Raw genomic sequence first — 13,929 nt, forward strand, 5'->3', positions numbered from 1 at the left:
TTTTGTAGTTGAATTTTTCTGTAAACATATTTTGTATCCTAGGTAATTGAAAATTCTCTTTGTATATTTTTCAGGAGCATTCTGTAATCCCCTACAAGGCAGAGTTCTATTTGCTTCATCAAAATTTTTTCTAATGTTTTCGCATCTGAATCATCCAATAAGATATCATCCATATAATGGTAAATTATGGACTGAGGAAATTGCTTACACATTTTCTCCAAAGGCTGTTGTACAAAATAGTGGCACAAAGTAGTACTGTTTATCTTCCCTATGGTAGACCCAGAAGTGATATCTCTTTAATGGACTGCTTCTATTCAAAGTGGGTACTGAGAAAGCAAACTTTCCCTTTCATGTTAATGTAAAGGAATAGTGAAAAAGCAATCCTTTAAATCAATCACTAGTATAGGGCCATTCCTTAGGTAACAAGGAAGGCAATGATTTTCCAGATTGTAACAATCCTATTGGCTGACTAATTTTGTTAGTTGTTTTGAGATCTATTAACATCCTCCATTTGCCAGATTTCTTTTTGTTGACAAATACAGGAGAATTCCGAAGGCTGTTGGACTCCTCTATATGTTGAACCTCCAGCTGTTCCAGGACTAGCTGTTCTAGTACCAGTAATATTTCTTTACTCATATACCATTGTTCAATCCAAATAGGTTGGTCAGCCAACCACCTTAGGGTAAGGCTGTGGGGGTTGAACAGCAGTGGCTTCCCAACATGAAGTTTAAAAGATGGCTTCTGCTGTAATTTGTTTATGGACAGCCTGGACAGTTTGTAACTGTTTTCGATGACATTAAAAAATTAACTTCTTTATCAGGAATATTATCTGTTTTTTGGCTTGCCTCTGAAATTGAGGGGGATATTAATCTGGGTTTTCCATTGTTGTAACAGATTTCTTCCCCATAAGTTTATGGCTATTTCAGCTATGTATGGCCTTAATTTTCCTGTTTGACTTTCTAGTCCTGTACTTTAAGCCATCTGATATTTTGTTTTAGTATAGACAAAGTTCTTACTCTTTGGAATTGGATATTCACCTCTTGAAGTGGCCAATCTAGGGACCAGGATTTAGGAGTGATAATTGCGACATCAGCCCGAGTATCCACTATGCCATCAATTCAATATTATTTAACTATTAATTTTCTCTAACTTTGGACTTTGATCATCTATAAAGGTTTGCCAATATATTTGTTTTTTGTTTCCTTCCATGTTTTTTGATTTATCCATAAAACTTGCTCTGAACTCGCTGTCTGATTTTTTTTTTAATGTTTATTCCAAGAGCAGTGGTGTTTAATTTTCTTATTGAGGTGTATCCCTGTCCTGTATTGGGGCCTGGGAGATGCCCCTTAGGCATTTTTTAATAAAGGATTACTCCATTTATCTATTACTGCTCTACATTCACTAGGCCACATCTTCTGCATATTCTAGGAAGCATAGGCTCCCTTTTTGAATTATTTTGGTTTTCCTTGTAATTTCCTTGTTAGTAACTTCAACCACAACTAAGACATTTCACAAAATTTTTAGGAGTAGCTTGTCCTGTTAAGGTCATACTGTGCGAGTGATATTTGATGTCAATCATATTTCTAATCTTGGTGGTGATCTTGCTCTTAATGGCCTTATTGCCTCTTTGCATTCAGTATTAGCATTTTCAAAAGCTAAAGATTCTATTATGCTTTTCTAGCTAGTGGATCTGATATACTTATATCCACAGCTGAAGTCAATCTTTGCAAAAAGTTAGTAAATGTTTCAACTTGGACCTTGTATGACCTGGGAGAATGGCTCAAGCCTTTTTCCTGATTCCTCAACCTTGTCCCAAGCATTTAAGGCTACTAGGTGAAATAATGCTAAGGTTTCTTCGTTATATACAGCTTGTATCTCCTTGTCAGCATACTGGCCATCACCAAGCAGCTGTTCCTTAGAAACACCAACACCTCTGGCTCTATTTTTGTGTGCTATCTCTCTAGCTTCTTCTCTCCACCATGAAAGCCGTTGTAATTATGGCCCAGGTTCGATCCCCTGTTGGGTGGATCCTCTCAGAGGACCCACTATAGCAGGTTCCTATCCTGTTTCCTCTCTTCTACCTCTTCTGGTGTAGATCATCCTGAGTGAAGTAATCTAGAAGACAGGCATGGTATACACTCACTTATAAGTGGATATTAGCTATGTAATATAGGATAGCCATCTATAGACCTAAAGAATCTACATACTAAGGAGGACCCTAGGGAGGATCCTCCTTAGTATGTAGGAGGATTAGTATTAAATCTCATTCAGAATGGCAACCAGGATTGATACCAAATAATTAACGTTTATATTCATTTGCCATCAAAATATGTCCTAACCTTACCTGTCATTTTCCATACTTCTATAGCATGAATAGCCATGCCGCTGTATTATGCCAACTTTTATTTTCTTGTGTATTTTACTTTAATTTTTTTATGATTTTGAATTTTTGATATGGTGGTCTCACGTAACCCACGCCATCCTTGAACTCACTTTGTAGCTAAGGGTAATCTTGAACTCTTCATTCTTAATGCCTTCATCTTCAACTGCTGAGATCATAGTCATGTTTTATCACAACTTGTTTGTATGTATGTGCATCATGTAAATACCAGGTGCATAAGTCAATCATAACTAAGCAGAATGGATCACATAGAACTAGAGTTATGAGTTTTGACTCAGCATGTGCATGCTAAGAAACAAACCTGTGTCGTTTAGGAGAGCAATAACTGTTCTTACTGTTGAACCATCTCTCCAGCCATTCAATATACTTTAAATGTGCAAATTTCAGATACATAGTAAATACTACATAATTTTATAGTTGTCCTAGAATTTAGTATCAATAAAATACCAGATACGATATGTTACTTAAAAAAATAAGTCAGTCATGGTGGCACGTGTTTTTAATGTCAGCACACATGGAGGCAGAGGCAGGAGGATTTCTGTGAATTCAAGGCCAGCCTGGTTCACAAAGTGAGTCCAGGACAGCCAAGGCTACACAGAGAAACTCTGTCTCAAAAAAAAAAATCCACAGATTAATGAAACTCATTTTATGTGCTTCCTGGTTTTTAAAATTATCTGTGTAGTCAAAAATACCATAATGATTTGAAACCAGACAAATCTAATATAGAAAACTGCTTTGCCATTTGCTTGTGATCTTGGAAAGCCATTGATGAATTGCACATAAAGTTGTTACACTGGTTAATTATGAAAAAAATATATTTGTGTTTGACAAATCATTAAATGTTAGTGTTCTCTGAACTTCAGTTTTCCCATCTCTGAAATGCAACATTTACATCTTTTTTTTTTTTCAATGCAGTTTATTCAGGAACCTTGAACAATCCTCGGACCCTGGGGAAAGCCAGCCCACAGCTTAAATAGCCTCTGGGTAGCCAACCCAGGCGTGCCACGTGGGCAATGCAGATAGGTCCACATACATGGAAGCAAGCCAGATCCTTAGCCTTAGCCAAATGTGGAATTGTTCTTGACAGAGAGCACTCACCATTGGGAAGGTGGAAGGCAGAAACCAGCTCCATCTTTAAGGCATAGCATTCCACAGCTCTCTACAGTTCCCCCTTTTTGTTTTAGACACATCAGGCAAGAGTAGAGGTCTGATCTCTGATATTAGAAATAAATTGGGACTTTGTACCAATGTTCATTTAGGTGTCATCCACCCAAAGAGCATCAGACCCGTCAGATACCTTTTTCTCAGAGGCGGGACCTGGGGCATCAACCCGCATGATTCTAACATGCAGTTTTGATTACAAGCTAAGTCCAGATATTTATTCTCAATGTGTCATTACTGGTTCTCCTGTGTTAGAAACATCTGGATTATTTATTAAAATGTAAAATCCTGAATCTTACCTAATATTAAATAAAAAAAATTCAGGGAACAGGGAACTTTCATTTTACACATTACAAAGTGAGAGTTTTTCATACTGAGAATGATATAGATCTCTGAATTTTTTTCTTTAAAAGGCAATATAAATTTCCCAGAGGAGATAAATTCTCACACATGCATTCATTCATATATACATATAGTATATATGTAGGTGTTGTATATATGTATTTTCTCTTTTACTTAGTCTCCCCCCCTCTCCCTCATCCAGTATATTACCTTATTGCTCCTTTGAAAATTAGAGGGTATTCAGGATATGGCAGAGAAACACTTGAAGAAATGTTCAATATTCTTGGTTTTCTGGGAAATGCAAATCAAAACAACTCTGAGATTCCATTTTACACTGATCAGAATAGTTAAGATCAAAAACTCAAGTAAGAAAACATGCAGGAGAGATGTGGAGAAAGAGGAACCCTCCTCCATTGTTGGTCGGAATGTAAAGTTGTACAGCTAATTTAGAAGTCAATTTGGCTCCTCAGAAAATTGGGAATAACACTACCTCAAGATCCAGCTATCTTGTTTCTTGCTATATAATGCCTGTGCTGTCCTAGCCATCAAAGACAGAATCACTAGATATAAATTTGAACTCCCAGAGCTGTGAACTACAAAAAGCTCTTTCCTTTGTAAAGTTTTCTAGATTCAAATATTTTATTGTAATAGCACAGAATAAATTAATAAAGGCAAGAAAACATAAAGTTGAGGAATGGATACAGAACTTGTGGTACATTTACACAATGGAATACTACTCAGCAATTAAAAACAAAGAAATCATGAAATTTGCAGGCAAACAGTGGGATCTAGAAAAGATCAACTTGAGTTAGGTATCCCAGAAGCAGAAAGACACACATGGTATATACTCACTTATAAGTGGATATTAGACATATCAGATAGGATAACCATACTAAAAATATGTACACCTAAGAAAGCTAAGCAAGAATGAGGACTCTGGGTAAGATGCTCAATCTTCATTCAGACAGGCAAATGAGACAAGTTGGAAGAGGGAGAAAACAGGGAACAGGACAGGAGCCTATCGCAGAGGTCCTCTGAAAGACTCTACCCAGCAGGGTATCAAAACATATGGTGAGATTCCTAGACAAACTCTGGGCAGAGTGAAGGGAATCTTATGAAAGCAGGGGAGAGAGAAAAACCTGGTGGGAACAGGAGCTCATAAGGGGAGCAACAGAACCAAAAAATCTGGGCACCAAGGTTATTTTCTGAGACTGATACTCCAAACAAAGACCATGCATGGAGATAACTTAGAACCCCTGCACAGAAGTAGCCCTAGGCAGCTCAGTGTCCAAGAGGGTTCCCCAATAATAAGACCAAGGACCATCTCTGAGATGAACTCATGGGCTAGCTCTTTGATCACCTCCATCTGAGGGGAGATCAGCCTTACCAGTCCACAGAGGAAAACAAAGAAGCCGGTCCTGATGAAACCTGATAAGCTAGGGTCAGATAGATGGGGAGGAAGACCTCCTCTATCATTGGACTGGGGAAGAACATAGGAAAAGAAGTGGAAGGGATGGTGGTTTGGGGAGGGGATAGCGAAGGGGGCTACAGTTGAGATACAAAATGAATAAACTGTAATTAATAAAAAATTTAAAAATTAAAAATTAAAAAAGATCCAGCTATACCATTCTGGGCATATACCCAAAAGATGCCCCACCATTCAACAAGTACAGTTGCTCAACAATGGTCATGGTAACTTTATTTGTATTAGTCAGAATCAGGAAATAGCCAATATATCTCATAACAGAGGAATGGATCCAGAAATTGTAGAACATTTTATTTTTTAATTAAATGTTATTTTTTATATTAATTACAGTTTATTCACTTTTTATCCCAGCTGTAGCCCCCTCCCTCAATCGCTCCCAATCTCACCCTACTTCCCTCATCTCCTCACAAGCCCCTCTCCAAACCCACTGCTAAAGGAGGCCCTCCTCCCCATCCATCTGATGCTAGCTTATCAGGTCTCATCAAGACTGGTTGCAATGTCCTCCTCTCTGGCCTGGCAAGGCTGCTCTCACCTCAGGGGGAGGTGGGCAAAGAGCCAGCCACTGAGTTCATGTCAGATATGGTCCCTGTTCCCCTTACTAGGGTACCCACTTGGATACTGAGCTGCAATGGGCTACATATGAGCAGGGGTTTTAGGTTATATCCATGAATGATCTTTGGTTAGTGTATCAGTGACCAGATTTTTCGGTACTGTTGTTCTCTTTCTGCCTGCAGTAGAAGGCTAGAGCATAGAGTCTGCGTGAATCCAAAAAGTCTTTTGGTGCTGGGTGTCCTGAGCATTAGACCTGATGATCCCCCCCATCTGGGGGTTTCCTCCTGCCAGTCTTTGCTTTGGGGACCGCCGTTCTGCCTGGGGTGGCTGCGAGTAGAACCCATAGGCACAGACACCCGCCCGTGGCTCCGCCTTTCTGGCCGTTGGAATCCTGGGCGTCTCCCTAAACTGGGTAATTTTCCCGAGACCTTTTCGGGTGGTGGTATCAGCTGAGTGCTCTGAGATCAGACCAGCCGTTTCCCTCCCTGTGGGTTTGCACCCAACGACGAAACTGAGTCTCTGGTGCCCTGGGGCTCACAGTTCCATCTGAGGTGGTGAATCAGGCACACAGGCAAGCAGGGCTCTGTGCAGGCGCCTGGGTCCCCGGCTCTGGCTCCAGGTTGGCTCCTGGGTACCCTTGGAACCCAAGTCTTTTCCAGGGGATGTCTGGGTGACCTAAGGTCGGTCCCAATCGTTCCCTGCTCCGTGGGGTTATCTCTCGACTGGGAAATCCAGTCTGTGATGTTGTGGGCCCACAGTTCAGTCTGGGACAGTGACCAGATCATGCTGGTGTGTAGCTCTGGGCTGGCGACCAAGCACCTGGCAGAACCCGGGTCTCTTCCTCGGTTTAGCCGGGTGAGTTAAAGCTGATTGAATCCCCCACCGTGGGGTATCCTCTCACCTGAGAAACACAATCACTTGTGTTTTATGGCCGCGAGGTCTGCTTGCTGGTCACTGTGCCTGTCCCGCTGTGCTGCTGTTCAGAATGAGAGTCCTCCCGGCACCGCCCTTTCATTGATTCTTTAAATAGTTTTAATTGTTTCTAATTTATTGATTTCAGCCCTAAGTTTGATTATTTCCAGCCATCTACTCCTCTTGGGTATGTCTGCTTCTTTTTGTTTGTTTGTTTGTTTCCCTTAGGGCTTTCCTGTGGGCCATTAATTTGCTTGTATAAGATGTTTCAAATTTCTTCTTGAGGCATTTAGTGCTGTGGATTTTCCTCTTAGTGCTGCTTTCATTGTGTCCCAGAAGTTTGGCTATGTTGTGCCTTTAATTTCATAGAATTCTAGGACATCTTTAATTTCTTTCTTTATTTCTTCCCTAACCCAGCTGTCATTGAGTATCATGTTGTTCAGTTTCCATGTGAGTGTAGGCTTTTTTCTATTTCTGTTATTGTTGAGATCCAGCTTTATTCCATGGTGGTCAGATAGAGATCACTGGATTATTTTGGTCTTCTTTTATCTGCTGAGGCTTGCTTTGTGACCAACTATATGGTCTATATTGGAGAAGGATCCATGAGGTGCTGGAAAGGTTTACTCTTTTTAATTTGGGTGAAAGTGTCTGTAGACATCTATTAGGTCCATTTGATTTAGTACCTCTGTAAGTGCCTCTATTTCCCTATTTGGCTTCTATCTGGATCATATGTTCCTTGGTGAGAGTGGAGTGTTAAAGTCTCCCACAATTAATTTATTAATATTTCAGCTTTATTAATGTTTCATTTACAAATGTAGGTGGTCTTGTATATGGGGCATAGATGTTCAAAATTGTGATGTCTTCCTGGTGGAATTTTCCTTTGTTGAGAATGAAGTGCCCCTCCTCATTTTTTTTATTAATTTTGATTGAAAGTCTATTTTATTAGATATTAGAATAGCTACCCCAGCTTGTTTTCTGGTTCTATTTGCATGAAAAACATATTTCCAAAACTTTACTCTGAGGCAGTGTTTATCTTTGTTGCAGAGGTGTGTTTCTTGGATGCAGCAGAATATTGAATCCTGTTTCCACAACCATCCTGTTAGTCTGTGTCTTTTTATTGGAGAGTTGAGTCTATTGATGTTGATAGATAATAATGACCAATGAATGTACCTTTTATTGTGGAGTTGGTGGTCTTACTGTGATTCATGGCTTGTTTTCTTTACTGGGTGAGAATGAAGTCCACAGAATGGGAGAAAAATCTTTGCCATCTATATATATGACAGAGAATTAGTATTCTGAATATGTAAAGAACATAAAAAGAGCTTCCTTTGAACAGGGGAGGCCCACTGGCTATTCAGTTTCCAAATGGTTCCCTAGTAAGGAGTACAAGGGCTTTCTCTGAAATGAACTCAGTGGCCAGCTTTTTGATCACCTCCCTGTAGGGGGTGTAGCCTTTCAGTCCACATCAGTCTGGGAAGATGATGCAGCCAGCCTTGAGGAGGAACCCTTCTTCATTGCACTTAGGAATGTAAACTTGCACAACCACTTTGGAAATCAATCTGGCACTTTCTCAGACAATCAAGAATAGTGCTTCCTCAAGATCTTGCTATACCACTCCCAGGCGTATATCCAAAATATGCTCAAGTACAGAACAAGGACATTTGCTCAACAACGTTCATAGCAGCTTTATTCATAATAGCCAGAACCTAGAAACAACCCAGATGTCCCTCAGATGAGGAATGGATTGAGAAATTGTGGTACATTTATACAATGGAATACTACACAGCAATTAAAAACAAGGGAATCATGAAGTTTGCAGGTAAATGGTAGAATCTAGAAAAGATCATCTTGAGTGAAGTATCCTAGAAGCAGAAAAACACACACAGTATATACTTACTTATTACTGAATATTAGACATATAATAAGATAAACACACAAAATTTGTACACCTGAAGAAGCTAAGCAAGAAGGAGGTCCCTGGGTAAGATGATCAATTCTCACTCAGGAGGACAAAAGAGATGGACATTGAAAGAAGAAGAAAACAGGAAATAGCACAGGAGTCTACTACAGAGGGCCTTTAAAAGACTCTACCCAGCAGTGTATCAAAACAGATGCTGAGACTCATAACCAAACTTTGGGCAGAGTGCAGGGAATCTTATGAAAAAAGTAAGAGATACTAAGATCTGTAGAGGACAGGAGCTCCACAAGGATTACAGCAGAAACAAAATATCTGGGCACAGGTGTCTTTTCTGAGACTGATACTACAGTCAATTTCCACCCATGGTTATAACTTAGAACCCTTGCTCAGATGTAGCCCATGACAGCTCCATATCCAAGTGGGTTTCCCTATTAAGAGGAACAGGGACTATTTCTGACATAGACTCAGTGGCTGGCTCTTTGATCACCTCACTCTGAGGGGGGAGCAGCCTTGCCAGGCTACAGAGGAGGACAATTCAGCCAGTCCTGATGAGATATGATAAGCTAGCGTCATATGGCAGAGGAAGAGGACCTTCCCTATCAGTGGACTTGGAGTGGGGCAGGGGTAAGAGATGAGGGAAGGAAGGAATGAAGGAGGGAGCTACAGCTGGGATACAAAGTGAATAAACTAATTAATATAAAATAATAAAAATGTAATAAAAAAGAGAACACATGGTACCATTCTTCATTTTGTATCCCCATATAAATATTGATTTAATAACTTGAAATAAAAGTAATATTAGCAACTAGCCACATTACTATGACACATCTTCAAACGTTTAGAAGTAGACTTTTAAAGATTAGATAAGGATGTTTGATTAATGTTAACATCTAAGCTATCAATTGCTGTGAAAAAGAAAGAGAAGAAAAACTATTTGGAATAAAACAAAAGAAGTGTAATTAATGAGTTAATATCAGGTTGATTTGTGTTCTGTACAATAAAAGCTTGTAGAGTTTCTATTTAACAAATCCATGAGTTCAAATAATTTTTCATTACCAAACCTGTTCTCAAAATGCCTGATATTTTCCATAGTAGGCAGGGTTGGAAATAGTATAGAATAAAAAGTAATTATGATGCTCTATGTATATCTTCTTGAGCAACCAAAAAGTGTTTGTGTATATTTTCTGTGCTTATCAGTTTTCCTTTGCTGTGAAAATAAAGCATATAAAAGTGAATTGTTGGTTCCCAAGATTTTATTTAGTACATGATCACTTGCTCCCATTTGGTTTAAGGTCTGTGAAAAACAAATCTCTTTGTGGAGAGCATATATTAGAGGAGTTGCTGATAAAATAGAGACAAGACAATCTAGGCACAGTGGCACATGCCTGTATCTCACCACTCAGGAAGGCAGAGCCAGGCAGATCGCTGTGAGGACACCCTGGTCTACAAAGAGAGTCTAGGACAACAAAGGCTGTACAGAGAAACCTTGTCTCAAAAACTTAATAAAATAAAATAGAGTCCAGACAGTAATGGGAGAGACATGGTAAGCGATTGAAGCCAGTATATATACTTCAAGTGTTCATCCTCAGAGATGTACTTACCCTATCTCTTAAGATTATGGTTCTCAAATTGTGTGTCATGGCCCCTTTGGGGGTCACATATCAAATATTCTGCATATCAGATGTTTTCATTATGGTTCATATCACTAGCAAAATTACAGTTATGATACTGCAATGAAATAATGGCTGGGGTCGTCACAAAATGAGGAACTGTATTAAAAGTTCACAGCATTAGGAAGGTTGAGAACCTGTGCCTCAAAGACCCAATCAACTGCTACAGTTAGCTTCAGTTTTATACTTGACCCAGTGAGGCCTCAATTGAGGAATTTTTTTCTATAGGATTGGTCTATGTGCATATCTAGATGTGGGGAATGCTGAGGTAAGCCTTTTGGAGGCCCATGGGGAATGACAATTGTAGCATTTATGACTCCTACAACTCTTCAAAAGATCCTGATCCACTGAACAGTGTTGATCCACTGGAGACTCCTAGCAAAGTAGTGAAGTCTCAAAATTGATCTGAAGCAAAGGTGGTAGCTGCTTCCCTTTTCTTTAAGGAGTCTCCTAAGGCGACCGTCCCCCAACATCTCCCACATTTTCTTATAGTTGCACCAACGTGGTTGATTGTTACTAGTGCTTGAAACTAGCACGGGATGATCTGAGAATCCTTTCAATCATTTAAAGGCTGTTACACTGGATAATAAAGTTAGATCTCCATCTTTGAGTCTGTTCGCCAGGGTCTATTTACCAGGATTCTGTATGGGATCTGTTGCTATTCAGCCTCCTTCTCCGGTATCCTAATCCCCACATTTATGGGGCATTATCTTTATTGATAATTGATGGACTAGGGCCCATTTCACTATGGGCTTTACCATTTCTAGGCAAGTGAGCCTGAGCTATATAAGAAAGGCAAATTAAGTAAGTACTCCTCCTCCATTGTTTTGTCTTATTTCTTTCCTCCAAATTTGCCTTCTTTGAGCTTTTGCCCTGGCGTCCATTGACAACAGACTATGATGGGTATCACAGTTTTCTTTTTGTTGCTGTTATAAAAATTTGACCAAAACAAATTGGAAGAAGAATGGGCTTGTTTGTTATACCAGTTACATGTGATTATCAAGGGAAACAAGGGCAGGAACTGAAGGGGAGCCACCAGTGAATGCTGCTAACTGCTTTACTTTCTCTGGCTTTCTTTCTGACTTTCTTAAAAGCCAAGGTTAATGTACCTAAGTATAACCCTACCCAAAGTGGGTAGGTCCCTGGTACATTAGTTAGCAGTTAAGAAAATTTTTCATACTTGGACACAGGCCAGTCCAACAAAGATAGTTTTTCAGTTTGAAGTTTTCTTATTATAGGCTTGTCACATTAAAACAAATTATGGCAACCTGTAATTCAAAATAAACCCTTTCCTCCGGAAGTTGAATTGGGTTGTGAATAAAATTAGGATACCACTTTGAAAAGCCCATTATGAAGGGACCCTGCCTTTAATGCAAGAACTTCTGGGAGGCATATAAGAGCTTAACTCATTACATATTTCTATGCCCAGCATCATAAGAGAACTATTATATGTGCAACATCAGTAAACCTTCTTGGTAACCTTGTTAGATAATGATTTATGTTCAAAACATGAAAAAATATTTTTTTAATTTAATTTTTCTTTTTAGTTACATTTTGTTAACTCTGTGTCCCAGCTGTATCCCGTTCCCTCATTCCCTCCCCAACCCCACACTCCCTCCCTGGTCTCCTCCCTGCCCCTTTCCAAGTCCACTGATAGGGGAGGACCTCCTCCCCTTTCCTTTTACCCTGTTTTATCAGGTATCTTCAGGGCTGGCTGCAAAGTCCTCCTCTGTGGCCTAACAGGACTGCTCCTCCCCTGGGGGGGGGGGAAGTCAAAGAGCCTGCCCTTGAGATCCTGTTAGAAATAGTCCTTATTCCCCTTACTTTGGAAAACTACTTGGTTACTGAGCTACCACGGGCCACATCCCAGCAGAAGTTCTAGGTTATATCCATAGATGGTCCTTGGTTGGAGTATCAGTCTCAGAAAAGACCCTGTGCCCGGATATATTTGGTCCTTGTAGAGCTCCTATCCTTTCCATATCATACTAACTCCCCTTCTTTTGTATGATTCCCTGCACTCTGCCAAGGGTTTGGTTATGAGTCTTAGTGTCTGCTTTGAAACACTGCTAGGTAGAGTCTTTCAGATGCCTTTTGTGGTAGACTCCTGTCATACATTCAATGCACATCCCATTTGTCTTTCTAAATGAGGATTGATCATCTTTGCCTGTGTCCACTTTCTTGATTATCTTCTTTAGGTGTGTAGATTTCATTATGTTTATCATAACTTGTAGGTCAATATAAGCAAGTATATACCATGTTTGTCTTTCTCCTTCTGGGATACCTCACTCAGAATGATCTTTTCTAGATCCCACCACTTGCCTGCAAATTTCATGATTTCCTCCTTTTTGATTGCTGAGTAGTATTCCATTGTGTAAAAATACCACAATTTCTGTATCCATTCCTCCGTTGATGGACATCTGGGTTGTTTTCAAGTTCTGGCTATTACAAATAAAGCTGCTACAAACACGGTTGAACAAATGTCCTTGTTGTGTACTTGAGCAAATTTTGGGTATATACCTAGGAGTGGTATAGCTGGGTCTTGAGGTAGAACTACTCCTAGTTGTCTGAGAAAGCGCCAGATTGACTTCCAAAGTGGTTGTACAAGTTTACATTCCCACCAGCAATGGAGGAGGGTTCCCCTTTCTCCACAACCTCTCCAGCATGTGTTATCACTTGAGTTTTTCATCTTGGCCATTCTGATGGGTGTAAGGTGATATCTCAGGGTCGTTTTGATTTGCATTTCCCTAATGGCTAATGAGGTTGAGCATTTCTTTAAGTGTTTCTCTGCCATTCGATGTTCCTCTTTCGAGAATTCTCTGTTTAGCTCCATTCCCCATTTTTTAATGGGATTACTTTGTTTTTTGCTTTTCTGCTTCTTTAGTTCTTTGTATATACTGGCTATTAGCCCTCTGTCAGATAAAGGGTTGGTGAAGATTCTTTCCCAATCTGTAGGCTGTCCTTTTGTTTTGATGACAGTGTCTTTTGCTTTACAGAAGCTTTTCAGTTTCATGAGGTCCTATTTATTGATTGTTGCTCTTAGATACAAATTGGAAAGGAAGAGGTCAAAGTGTCACTATTTGCAGATGATATGATAGTATACATGAGCGACCCCAAAAATTCAACCAGAGAACTCCTTCAGCTGATAAACACCTTCAGCAAAGTGGCAGGATACAAAATCAACTCAAAAAAATCAGAAGCCCTCCTGTATACCAAAGACAAAAAGGCTGAGAAAACAATTAGGGAAACAATACCCTTCACAATAGCCACTAATAACATAAAGTACCTCGGTGTGACTCTAACCAAGCAAGTGAAAGACCTGTTTGAGAAAAACTTCAAGTCTCTGAAGAAAGAAATCGAAGAAGATATCAGAAGATGGAAAGATCTCCCGTGCTCATGGATTGGTAGGATTAACATTGCGAAAATGGCCATCCTGCCAAAAGCAATCTACAGATTCAATGCAATTCCCATCAAAATACCAACTCAATTC

Source organism: Meriones unguiculatus, chromosome X, assembly GCF_030254825.1.
Source record: "Meriones unguiculatus strain TT.TT164.6M chromosome X, Bangor_MerUng_6.1, whole genome shotgun sequence".
Lineage (NCBI taxonomy): Eukaryota > Metazoa > Chordata > Mammalia > Rodentia > Muridae > Meriones > Meriones unguiculatus.